At 49.2% G+C, this 13,700-nt stretch overlaps 1 protein-coding gene across 1 annotated transcript in view; it reads right to left on the bottom strand.

Moving 5' to 3' along the window:
* The window catches only part of Camta1 (calmodulin binding transcription activator 1), a 731,341-nt gene that overhangs the window by 400,248 nt on the left and 317,393 nt on the right, over nt 1-13,700 (bottom strand).

The following is a 13,700-nucleotide window of genomic DNA, read 5'->3' as shown; positions in this document are numbered from 1 at the left end:
GCACTGGTGGCTCACGGCTGTCATCCTGGCTATTCAGGAGGCTGAAATCTGAGGATCTGCTGTTCAAAGCCAGCCCAGGTCCACGAGGCTCTTGTATCCAATTAACCAGCAAAAAAAAAAAAAAAAAGCCAGAAGCGGGGCTGTGGCTCAAGTGGCAGAGTGTTAGCATTGAGGGAAAAAAGCGAGACCCTAGTTCAAGCCCCAGTACCCACAACAACAACAACAACACACACACACACATTTTCTCAAAATTAAAAATTAAATTCCATAGGATGTTAAAATTCTCTGATTTTTCACTCCCGTTTCCTAGTTCACACCAAGATTTCTGCTGCCTCAGAAATCCCTGGGGATGGAGAAGGTCTCGTAGGAAGAGGGGAACCTTCTCGGTGGGACCAAGAGCCCGTCCGTTGGGGTGACCTGTGAATTTGCAGGCAGCCGCATGTGTGTTCTGTACGCTAGTCTGGCCAATTCTAACAGATTGTTGCTGACAGAGCACTGGGTTCCCTCAAAGAGAGAGCCCGGGAACGGGCCTGACAGCCGCCGCCACCCCCTCGCGCTCTGGAGCCACCATCGGAGAAGCAATTAATAAGCCAAGGGCAAGACACCGCCTCCTCACACCACCTCAGATAGGAATCAACCCCGGAGTGCTCAGAGATCAAGCGTTATCTCAGATACCAAGTACAATTTGCATTTGAGATGACATCGGCAATATTTTAAAAGCCAAAGTCTAAAACAACAAACTTGGCAGTTTTGCTGAGGAGCAATTAACACAGTGACTAAACCTATCAAGGAGCCGGTAATTGGCACGGAGACACCCTCCTCACACCAGCAGCAGGTTGAAAAACTTAATTCTAACCTCTTTCTAACAGGGCAGACTCCGGAGCAGCTCTGCTCATCAAGAAAACGAATGCAATTATTAAGGACAAGGGTAATTACCCAACAGCTTCAATAAAATAAATAAATAAACGCTTGAATATCAGACGTGGAAGATGGGGGCTTGCCTCTCCATTGAGGGCTTTATGTGGGCCATGGGTGGACCGGGTTAGGCTGTGGTGTCTCTGTGGCCTGGCCTTGGACAGAGGGCCAGACACAGGCTCAGGATGTAGCCACTGACGCAAAGGCCCTGAGAGCTGATCTAACCAGGGATAGGACATGGGACATCTTAACACATCCCAGCAGGCTGGGTTCATCCCCATCATCAGAACCTGCCATTCTGGTTCTCAGCTCACCTGGTCCAGTTGTCTGTCCCCAAAATTCATGCCCTTGCACAGGATCTGCAGGAGTCTACCCATCCTTCAAGGCAAGGAAGCAGTTCTGAACCCTTGTACCCTCCACAAGATGCCAAGCAATGTGAGCCGCTCTCCTCTGAGAGGCAGCAGCCCACACGCCCAGGGCTGCACATGGTGGCTGCCCCCCACAGGCGGGCCTGACTGTTCCCGCCACAGAACTACGGTGGCTCTCAAGAGTCAAGACCCTGCCCTATGCATCCTCACCCACCTCAGAAAGTGGTAAACTAACAGAACCAGTTCTGGCCACTGCTCCCCAAGCTCCAGATGCTCAGAGACACCCAGCACTCTAGAACAAAAGGACAGATAGCATGCACACGCTTGTGCACACACATGCATCTGCTGATCAGGTCACTGAAGAACTCTCTGTGAAGTCCGTGATTATTTAGCTACTGATGAATGCACACAGGAACAAACCAACTACCATAAACCCAACCAATTTGCTTTGATATTCTAATAAGTGAATCTAGTGAGGCCAAAGCAGTAGAAGGACATCTGTACCATCCAGCTAGCTCTGCCCAGAAAGCACTGCTGGGCAAAAGCCCAGCTAGTACCTAGAGTTCTATATAATGCTGTGTGCTGTTGGCTGCAGAGAACCAAGCACTAGACAGAGGGGCTTCCAACCCCGAAGGGCAGGGACATGCCACCTCACGTAGGGTAGATGACGTGGCACTTCATCAGGCACAGAGACTTCTCAGTCCTATGCTGGTACCAAACTTTGTTGGAACCCCAGTTTTGCTGACAGCAGAATGCGGGACGTGCTCACTGAGGGAGTGCCCGCACGTGGGATGAGCGGACAGCCTTCAAGTCTTCTGCCAAAGATGGAAAGGGGCTCTGATCTCAGAAAGATGGAGGGGAAGAAGGGAGATCTCAATAGGTTACAGAGAGCCAGGGCATCATTGAGGAGAAGTGACCGAGAAGTACCCAGCAAGGTCACAGTGGCAATCAGGATACGGGTAATGTGACGGAACCCTGAGGCCCGCCTACTGAGGAGTAGGGTTGATCCTTGATCCACTCATGAGAGGCCAGAACTCAGCTCAAAGGAGGGAGTTAAGTTGTTGGTGATTGTGCATGTTGGAAAGATTGGGTGGGTGTTTTGCTATGCTGCATATGTTTTTACTGGGATGGACAGTAATGGAATGACAGTTCTTCCTCTTGAGAGAGAGAGAGAGAGAGAGAGAGAGAGAGAGAGAGAGAGAGAGTGTGTGTACTGGGCTTGAACTCAAAACTGAACACAATCACTTGGCTTTCTTACTCAGGCTGACATTCTACCCCTCTACTTCCAGCTTTTTTGCTGGCTCATTGGAAATAAGAGTCTCATGGACTGTTTTGCCCAGGCTAGCTTGAAACCATGATCCTCAGAGCTCAGCCTCCTGAATAACTAGAATTACAGGCATGAGCCCCAGTGCCTGGCCTGAGTTTCTAACATACCAGGAAGAAAGAGGTGTCCTCCTTTTCTTGTATTAATTTTCTGCAGACTCTTCTGCAGTATCAGCATTCTGGTGCCCACCACCATCACTGGGCATAATCACCCAGGGGGACCTTCAAAACGTCCCTTCCACAGCTAGGCTAAAAGCCCCTGCAGGGTAGAAACTACAAATTGCTACTAGAGAGAAAGAAGGATGTTTCATGGTGACAGAAAAGCTAATCCATCAGGAAGATGTAACAATTATAAACCCATATGTGCCTGAGAACAGCACAAAACACACAAAGAAAATGGCAGAGAAGAACAAGTTAAAAACTCAGTATTTGGCTGGGCACTGGTGGCTCACGCCTGTAATCCTAGCTACTCAGGAGGCTGAGATCTGAGGATTGCTGTTCAAAGCCAGCCCGGGCAGGAAAGTCCGTGAAACTCTTATCTCCAATAAACCACCAGAAAACCAGAAGTGGTGCTGTGGCTCAAGCGGTAGAGTTCTAGCCTTGAGCTGAAGAGCTGAGGGACAGCGTTCAGGCCCAGAGTTCAAGCCCCACAACTGACTGACAAAAAAACAAACAAACAAAAAAAACCTCAGTAATAGCTAAAATGAATAGGCAGAAAATTAACAAAGGAAGAAACTCCAACTCATCTAACCGATACCTCTAGAACACAATACCCAATGAACAACTGGATATACAGCCATTATGGAAAAGAATTGAGGTTTCTCAAGATCTCCCATATGACTTAGCCATCTCTCTTTTGAACATATGCCCAAAGGGAAATGAAATAACCACCTCACAAATGTATCAGCACTAATATGTCCGTTGCAGTATTTATTGTTCATGGAAATGACCTAAATATTCAGTAACAAATGAAGAAAGAGACGGTGGTACACATATACTATGGGATAATATTCAGCCCAATGAAAGATAGTACCAGCTGATGCAACCTGGGTGAGCCTGGGGAAGGGGACAGTATGCTAAATGAAAGAAGCCAGGCTCAGGAAATATGATGCTGTATGATCTCACATACATGTGCAATCCAGAAAAATTCAAATATACACAGATAGAGAATGAGAGGCAGGAGGTGGGAGGGGGAAATGGGAAGATATAGGTCAGAGGATATAAAATACCAGAACATAGGATGAGAAAGTCTAAAGATAGAAAGAAAGAGAGAGAACGAGAAGAAGGAAGGAAGGAAGGAAGGAAGGAAGGAAGGAAGGAAGGAAGGAAGGAAGGAAGGAAGGAAGGAAGGAAGGAAGGAAGGAAGGAAGGAAGGCAGGCTAGACCCAAGGACCACAGTGACAAATTTGGGCTGGATCTGGGATTCATGTGAAATGAGTCCACTGAAGCTGCTCTTGCCACATACAAAAACTGGGTAACTATGTTACCTGATAGATAAGTCAACCCACTGGGTCATAATAACCTTTTTATTTTGTGTGTCTTATGACATTGTACTGCACATCTTAAATGCATATAATAAACTTTAATTAAAAGAAATAAATGGACTCAAGAAGAAACACAGTCTGAATATATCCATAACACATGTACAGGTTGACTAATAATTCTTTTTAAAAACTACCCATAGATGGCTTCAGCAAACATTTAAAGAAAAATTAATATCAATCCTTTACAACTCTCCCCCCCAAAAAATTAAGAGGAGGTAATACTTCTCAACTTGCTTTATGACTTTGTGACACCAATGCTACCCCAATACCAAACCAGACAAGATACCATCACAAGGAAATTACTAACCAATGCATCTCAAAAATATGAATGTTCATTTCTAAGGAGGGGAGGAGAAGAAAGAGGAGGAGGAAGGGGAAGGGGAAGTTGAAGAGGGAAGAAGGAAGGAAAGGACAAACTAAACCCAGTAATATAACATTAAAAGAATTATAAACCATGACCAGGAATTCAAGGTTGGCTCAGCATCTGAAAATGAACTAAGCAATATGTTCATCAGTCAGCAAGCTGAAAAAACAAGAGGAAGCCCATGCATTTTCATGATTGAAGCTCAACTAGAAGTAAGCCTACAGAATCTCATCAAAGGCACCTAAACAAAACCCCACAGCGTATGTGGTACTTGATGTAGAAGGGCTGGTGCCCCCCCTCCCCACCTACCGATCAGGAACAGCACAGGAGTGTCTGTGCTCACACATCTCAGTTTTGTGCTAGGAGTTCGGGATTGTGATTCCCCCAAACACTATTCAGGCTCCAGAGAAAAAGAGGGATCAACAGAGGAAGATCAATTGGGAGAATGCAAACAAGTAGTGTATGCCAACCAGAAGCAAACGTTGTGGAGAAAGAAAAGTTCAAAGGATAAGAATGGGGGATGGGGCTCTAATGTCAAATGCAGTCAGGGAAGGAGACTGACAGAGACTGGAAGGAGGAAGCAGAGGCTACCAGGCAAGATGGCTCTACGCAAAAGCAGCCACAAGGAGAAAGAGCCTGCAGAAAGCCTGCCACCTACCTCTTGGTGGATTCTAGAAGAAAGCCAGAGACAGAGACCCTTGGAAGTGGCACCAGGGTGGGTGGGAGCCCGTGGGGGCTCTGAGCACAGAGGACACAACAGAGACACCTTCCTGAGGCTTCTTGAGCGTGGCAGGGAGGACACGGGGTCGGTCCATGTCCAGCAGGAGGGTGAGCTGAGCAGTTACCACCGGCACTGTTGTTTCGGGAGTGTCAGGCTCAGACCTGCAGAGCGTGGGACACACTCTGTGAGGCGCTGCCCAGGGCCAGCCCTGCACACCCAGCGTTACTTCATTGTGCCGAGCAGGGCCACGGAGGGGGCCACAGACTTGAGACCACGCTGCTGGGGGCATATGTGACACTCTGTGTCACAGGTCTCTGCGGTACCCTGGATGCACTGTACGAGTGCAGGTTGGACTTCTGCTAAGTGAGCCTGGGCATTCCCAGCCTCTCAGATCTGTCTTCACAGCCACTATAAAAAGGAGTCAGGAATGGCCTTTGTTGGGAAAAGAAATCAAGTGAAGAAGTCAGTGATCGATCGAAGGCATCTTGCCTGTGTCTTTTCCATCCTTTCTGGTCGCATAAGACCAGCAGGCTGTGGGTTCTTAAAGAAGGCTGACCACCAGCCTTTCGCCAGGTCCTTCCAGCTATGAGGAGCATCTGTGTTGGCCAAATCAGGTTTCTCCAAACCTGGCTGGTTGGCTGGAGTGGGGGCGGGGGGGGGGGGGGGAGGGAGGGAGGGGAGGGAGGGGAGAGATGCCATGAACACCTTCCTGGATCCAGTTCTGAAACCACAGTCTGCACACAGAGCAGGAACCCTCCCCTGGCTGTGGCCACGTCCAGCCTGGGTTTCCTGACGCTTGACTTTACATCTCCCTCCTTCTTGAACCTATGTCAGATCTACTTTTCCTCCCAGGAAGCAGCAGAGAGCCCAGGATTGGGAGGCAGCAGGGGGTGGGGGAGATTTATGGCTTAATATATCCAGGAGATGGACACTTCTAGAATTCAGGACATACAGAACAGAAAACATAGAGAAATATAGAGAGACGATTCTATAGATTCTATTTCTCTCCTAGTCTCCAAGAGTCCCAGCACATTGCTAGATGACCAGCGTGTGTGTGTGCAGAGCAAATACTCCTGAGCTTGAGAAGAAAACAGATATTCATTGAAGAGTCTTCATTAGAAAATTAATGACCAAAATTAGATAATACAACTTTCTGCCTCACATACCAACTTTCAACTTTTTTTTCTAGAAATATTTTTAACAGACTTTGCTGGGAACCAAGCAATTAATGCCTTTTCATGACAATTTAAGACGAAAACTGGAATATTAAAATTGCCATTCAGTGGTATGTGTGTGAAATACTGAAAATCTCCTGGTGAGTAATTCCTGCTTATAACGACATGCCATAGACTTAAATCTTACTCCCAGACATGAAAAAAAGACAGTTAAATCAACTTTGTCCATTTAAATATCATTTTAAGATATCTAGAACCCATCTCTTTATTGCTCAACAACCCAGAGCAATTTCTTTTGCCCTCATTTATTTCTGGTTCCCAAGGGAAACCTGTCTGATTTATTGGAAATTAGTTCTTACAGCTAGTAAATGCTTTAAACTGTTTTCATATAAATCACTCCAAAATCTGTTAGCTCAATGGAGCCTGGCTAGACTGATTTCCTCCAGCCACACTGAACTCCACCACGCCCTCCACCCTCCACCCTCCACCCTCCACCCTCCACCCTCCACCCTGCTAGTGGGCATGCCATCAGGAGCTCAAGAGCTTCTCTTCTTCTTCTTCTCTTCTTCTTCTTCTTCTTCTCTTCTCTTCTCTCCTCTCCCTCCCCCTCTACTCCCCTCTCCTCTACTTTCCTCTCTTCTCCTCTTCTTTCTTTCCTATCCTTCCCTTCCCCCTCCCCTCCCTTCCTCTCCTCTTCCTTCCTCTTTCCTCTCGCCTTTTCTCTCTTCTTCTCTCTTTACTTCTTTCACCTCTCACCTCTATTCTCTTCTCCCTTCCCTCTCTGTGTCCTTTTAGTCTCTCATGTCTCCTCTCCACTCTTCTCTCTCCTCCCTTCTCCTCCTCTCTCCTCCCCTCTCTTCTCTTGTCCATCTCTGTGTCCTCTCTTTCCTTCCCTCCCTTCCTCTATCCCTCTCTCTCTCCTCCATTCCCTTAACCTTCCATTTGTGAGCAATCATGCTCATGCATTAGCATATTAGCAAGCCCTCTGCTTGTTCGAATCCCCCTGTATCCCCCTGTATCCCCCTGGACGCCCCGGTGCCCTCCCCTGCCTGTGTCTGCCACATCCACCAGCACGAGGTCAGCCCTGCTGGACAATGGAGGTGGACATCCTGACGTCCTGCTCCTGGTGCACACCCTGGGCCCCTGCTGGGGTTTCTCTGCTGTCCCCCTTGGAGGTCACCCTGGGAGATAATTCCCAAAGTGCCAGGGCATGAAGAGAATGTGACGACCACCCAGTTCGGACCATCGGGCCTTGAATGCGCAGGTCTCTTCCCCTCACAGGTCCCCAGCTGAAGGGAGGATGACATCATCCCAAACATGGGACGTCCGGAGACATGGACGGTGCTAGCACCTGGCCGCCCACCCTTCCTCCGGCATGCCCAGAACCACGGCACACCGTTCCCACGGCGGGCAGCTGTCGGCCTGTGTTTGGTTTCACCCTGAACCCGAAGGCTTCTACCTTGCCAGCAGGCAAGGCCTTGCTCTGAGAGGCGGGACAAGCTGCCCCTCATCAGCTCAAGAGATCCTAGCGCAGCCTTTCTAGGAATCTATCTGGAAAAAGAAACCAAATAGCTGTTATTAGAGCATTCTCAGGAAGAGAGACAAAGAGAGAGAGAGACGAAGAGAGACACAGAGAGAGTTCCTCAACCTGACAAGAAGGAGAGGAGCCTTCGAGGCACAAGTTGAAAATATAAAAATCACAGAACAGTCTAGCGTCTCTGCAGATACTTGGCCCGGAGCTCCTTCAGAAGCGCAGACAGCGCGGGGTCGGATGGGGGCCAGCCGGGCCCCCCAGCTCCCGGGCCAGCTGTCTGTCCACGTCCTCATCCTCTCCAAATAAAGTGCTATTTTCAGGAGGGCTCCTCCAAGCCTTGCTGGAAGACAGCAGGATAGAATGCTCGCCACGATAACAAATGTATGAGAAATATCATCTGCAGAAATCATTTTTAAGCTGAGATACCTTTCAAAGGCAAAAATGATCTATATGCCAGGAGACAGTGCTCATATATCTTTTGGAGAAATGATGGGACCTTATTCAATGATTTAAGGAACAGCACCATAAAAAAAATAATTCCACATATAAATATTTAAATATACTTTATTATATCCAATACCTGTCCAAATATATCCACTGTATAGATCTTTTCCCACTGCACACAAAGCTTTGGACTTTTAAGAATATAAGGGAGTCAAGGAGAAAACTTTGCCTTGCTTTTGGAAGATGGAGATGCTTTTAAAGGCAACTTATTATTTTTTTTAAAAAAAAGAAGTAAATCTATAAGAAAACACACTGGGTGGTAACCAAGGGGTTACAAATGAATTAGCTGAAGCATAATAGACCCTATGGAGAGCATCAATAGTATAATTCTTTAAAAAGACTAAATCAAAGCCCAACAAAATAGGTACTTGCAAGAGGGAGGGTGGGGCTGAGGGGAGAATAAAATGAAGGGGGATGGGGTGGGGGTGTGGGAGGGGGCGGGGAGGGGAGGAGAGAATGCAGCAAGAATTCATTGTCTATACCAGTGAACTGAGAAGCATAAGGAACGGGGTAGGTCGAAGGGGGGTAAAGATGTTGAAGTAATGGCACAGATCAAGATGCATTGTACACAAAACCGCTTTGTGGAATGGCAAAAGAATTCAACACATAACCTAAAAATTAAGAAGAGTGAGGGAATGGGGGCTGGGGGTGAGAATGTGGAAGGGGTGACGTTCATCCAGCTGCCCTGCATTCATCGCCTTTGCTGGTGAATGCAACTCCTTGGTACATCTACTGAACGATAGTAAAAATATTCAAAAACACAAAACCACTTAGCTTCAGTGTTTTGTGTTTTGACTAGATTGTGACAAGAACAGGAGATTCAATAAATGTCCGTGTTTCGCTGTTTTATCGCACTTCCAAAAACATTATTTCACGAGCTAAAAATACCTCACGTCATTAGGTATCATTCTAGTTTTAAAACATTTACTTTTTTGCTGGGTGCCAGTGGCTCAGGCCTGCAATTCTAGGTAGCCAGGAGGCTGAGATCTGAGGATCCTGGTTCAAAGCCAGCCCGGGTAGAAAAGTCCATGAGACTCTTATCTCCTTGCGTGTGCCACAGACGGCTTGCATTCATCTGTTTGGGGGCTCTCTGCGCTTGGGCCAGCCTCCAAGTGCGTGACCTGTGTTCATCCCTTCTCTGGGCATGAGGGGATATTTCTGTCTCTAGCATCTGTGTCCTTCACGTCCCGCTGTGGTCCCTGCTCCTGTGCGTGTCTCCCTCCTCCTGCCGCTGACGTTCGGCGGAACTCACCTGCTAATTGTCAAGTCATCAACAGTATGAGGGAGGCTGCCGTCACCTTCTTAAGGACCATAAATTCCGGACAGCATTTGTGACTTGAAAAAACAAAATGATACAAAAGGACCAAAAAAAGACACCAGCTTTTTAAATGATTGACAGACGAGATTCCTCCGTGTTCTGGCCCATGTGGCTGCAGACAGAGACCCCAGCCCCAGTGTCAGCTGAGCCCAGCTCTCTTCCAAGAGGAAATAAATGGAACCTGGGCGCCAGTGGCTCATGCCTGTCATGCTAGCTACTCAGGAGGCTGAGATCTGAGGATCATGGTTCAAAGCCAGCCCAGGCTAGAAAGTCCATGAGACTCTTATCTCCAATGAACCACCCCAAAACTGGAATTGGAGCTGTGGCTCAAAGTGGTAGAGTGCTAGCCTTGAGCATTAAAGTTCAAGGACAGAGCCCAGGCCCTGCTTTAAGCCCCACAACCCTTAAAAAATGGTGGGGGAGAAGAGGTGGAGGGGAGAGAGTCTGAAGGGGGCCAGAGCAGTCTGCATCCCCTTCTCCTTCCCTGGGGATCCCACCTTCAATCTTCACCCCTGCTTTCAAGCCCTAAGGTTCTACTGACTCGCTAAGTGACTAAGGTCCCACGGCCCTGCTTCCCGCCCCATCCAACTCAACAATTCCCAGACACGAGATTCCAGGCACGCCTTTCTACAAAGGCTGGGTTAGAAGTCCTGGGATCTACCACAAAGTACCAGCAGGAGGACACAGAGGCCCCTGCAGGAGCCCGGATCCGGGGAACTAAGAAGATGGTCAGATGCACACTGCCTGGGTGTATCCAAAGAATCTAGATCTTTCCAACGGCCCCTAACAAAAGATAGTCTGTAGGACCCAGTGCTGTGGCTCATGCCTACAATCCTAACTATGCAGGAAGCAGTGATCAGGAGGCTCATGGTTCAAGGCCATCCCAAGCAAACAGAGAGAGTCCCCCCTTCTCAACCAACACGCTAGGCATGGCGGTGTGCATCTGTCATCCGTGCTGCACAGGAAGTGTAGCCGGCAAATACCCTTACCCAGCCAAAGGGACCGGAGGTATGGCTCAGGTGATCAGCCCCACCCCCACCCCCACAAATGGAAGGAAGAGGACATGGTGGGCTTGAGTCACAGTTGGGGAGGACAAAGCGCACAGGCGGAAGTTCCAGCCAGGCCCACACGAAGTGAGCGCTCAGCCGCTGGGCCCTGTCTTTCCCCTCACAGGAAGGAGCACGTTCTGGAAAAAAAAATAACTGCAGGGCCTGAGATCTCAGCAGAATGGGGGGGGGGGGGGGGGAGGCGCGGGAACCAGCGGTGCAGAAAACATTGGCGACAGAGTGCGCCCTCCTGCCCTGCAGCTGTGCCAGATGTGGGGGAAATTACACGTTCCCTGAAACTTAACGACCAAATTGAAAGCAATTTTGAACTAATCAGGGTTCTGTTAAGCTGGGTTTATTAATTTAACAGTTGTAAAGGTTTAGTAAAATGGGGGTACTTGGAAATCTGCGGTAGAATCTGTTTATTTAGGAGCCAAGAGGTGAGCCAGCCAGGGAGCTGGCTTCAAAGGCAGGAAGGATTTCCCGAGGAAGCGGGGCCCAGGACACTTCCAGGAAACAAAACCCCGCTTTGGCCATGGGCAGGCTGACGCAGAAGGCCAATCAAGGAGACTGCTGACCAAAGCAGAGAACCCAACATTAATTTTAGAGAACTCTCTCAAACCTTCATTCTCCCTCAGGAAGCGTGGGTCCACCTAGGAATTCTTTTTAAAAGTACAAAGCCAACTGTTTCTGATGAAGACTGCTGAGGGATCTTATAAACAGAGCCATGCTCAAATTAAGCCAAACAAAACCCAGACCCGAATTATAGTCTTCAAGTCTCGCAAGCATTTCCTGCAATATCTCATGCAATTTGAAGATAAATCACAAGTTTACTGTTGGGCATGAGTGACTCGTGCCTATAATCTACTCAGGAGGCTGAGATCTGAGGATTCTGGTTCAAAGCCAGCCTAGGCAGACAAGTCTATGAGATTCTCATCGCCAATTAACCACCAAAAAGCCAGAAGTGGAGCTGTGGCTCAAGTGGTAGAGCACCAGTCTTGAGTGCAGAAAAAAAAAAAAGCTCAGAGACAGTGCCCAGGCTCTGAGTTCAAGCCCCAGTACTGGCACCAAAACAAATAACAACAACACCAAAGTTGTGTTTCCCAAAGACCCACGTCATTTCCAGACAATGCAGGCCCCACCCCTGTCATCCATCACTTGTCAAAGAACGGGAGTGGGCTGTGCCAGGAAGCAGACCATTCATAAAGTCACAGGGCAAAAGCACTGAAGGCTGATGCAAAGGACCATGGGCTTTTCTCAAGTCCAGGGCAGATGAGCCGCTTCTCTCTCTAGCATTTTTTTGTATGTTTAAAATTGTATAACTTCATAAAAGTACATTTTTTGGGGGGTGAAGCAAAAACAAAGAAAGAAAGTGCCACAAATCTTTATTGGGCAAATCTAGAATGCCTAGGCCCCCAGCTGTTTCGAGTTTATGATTCCGTTTTTAAAAGTTTAATGAGGAGACAAATGTAAGTTTGGCAACTTCTTATTTTGCTAAGTAAGGGCGTTAAGAAAAAAGTTGCCATCTGCTTTCAGTATTTTTCAGAAAAGAAGATGACGCTTGTGTTAAAATGTAAAAAATGAGCTGGACATAAAATCCAGTCTCTGCCAGCCCAGCAATGAGTGAGTTCCTCACACGGTGCGGCCCCCACCCTGCGGCCGCCAGCAGCCAGGGAAAGCACTCAGGCGCAGGCCGGCAGGAGTGGGACTGGGGGTCACGCCCCTCACCCACAGTCCTCACCTAGAAACCGCAGTCACACTCACCGTCAGCCCAAAGCCCCAACTGTCCTCAACTGTCAGACGCCTTGGTGGGCACAGCTCCACTCCAACCCATGCTTCCCTCCACAAGTGATCGCCACATGGCTCCTCCCAGCCCTCCTCCCAGCCTTCTTCCCAGCCCTCCTCCCAGCCCTCCTCCCAGCCCTCCTCCCAGCCTTCTTCCCAGCCCTCCTCCCAGCCCTCCTCCCAGCCTTCTTCCCAGCCCTCCTCCCAGCCCTCCTCCCAGCCCTCCTCCCAGCCTTCCTCCCAGCCTTCTTCCCAGCCCTCATCCCAGCCTTCCTCCCAGCCTTCTTCCCAGCCCTCATCCTATCCCTCCTCCCAGCCCTCCTCCCAGCCTTCTTCCCAGCCCTCCTCCTATCCCTCCTCCAAGCCCTCCTCTCAGACCTCTTCCCATCCCTCCTCCCAGCCCCTGTCCTGTCCCTCCCCATCCCTCCTCCATCTCCTCCATTTCTCTTCTCATCTCTTCCCCCAGCCCTCCTTCCAGCCCTCCTTCCCTTCTTCCTCCCCGTAAAGCCTATGTGAACTCAGGGAAACTCTAAATGCCAGCAGCAGGCTCTGGGTCACACCCCATGGAAGATTCCGAATGCCACACAGCCAAGGACACTGCAAATGAGACTGGAGCAGAAGACACCCAGCTCACATCAGGAGCCTGAGCCACACACCCCAGGAAGATTCCGAGTGTCGCCCACCGGGGAGATGGCAAATTACACCCACCAGAAACACTGAGATTACATCCCACCAGGAAGGCTCCGGAATTCCAGCCGCCAGGGGCCTCTGAATCACACTCCTCTCCACCAGGATTCCAAGTCACAGCCCCCCTGAGAAGCCCCAATGATGCCCGCCCAAAGATTCTCAACGACACCCCGGGGGGCTGAGTCACCCCCACCCACCAGGAAGACTGCAGCCCCTCCCTGCCTCCCAGATCTCAGATGACACCCCAAGGAGCCCTGAATGACACCCGCCAGCAAGGGTCTGAGTTACACCTGCCCGGGAGACCACCTTCCCCTTCTCCTCCACATTCCCCTCCTCCACATTCACCCCCCTCGGGGAAACTGAGTTAACTCCGGCAGGAACTATGTCCTTGTTTGTACACATCCCTGCAGACTGTT

The sequence above is a fragment of the Dipodomys spectabilis genome, unplaced genomic scaffold, assembly GCF_019054845.1.
Source record: "Dipodomys spectabilis isolate Male_0828 unplaced genomic scaffold, ASM1905484v1 ptg000188l, whole genome shotgun sequence".
Classification (NCBI taxonomy): domain Eukaryota; kingdom Metazoa; phylum Chordata; class Mammalia; order Rodentia; family Heteromyidae; genus Dipodomys; species Dipodomys spectabilis.
The sequence above is the reverse complement of the archived record's forward strand: the minus strand, read 5'-3'. Positions and strand labels throughout refer to the sequence as shown.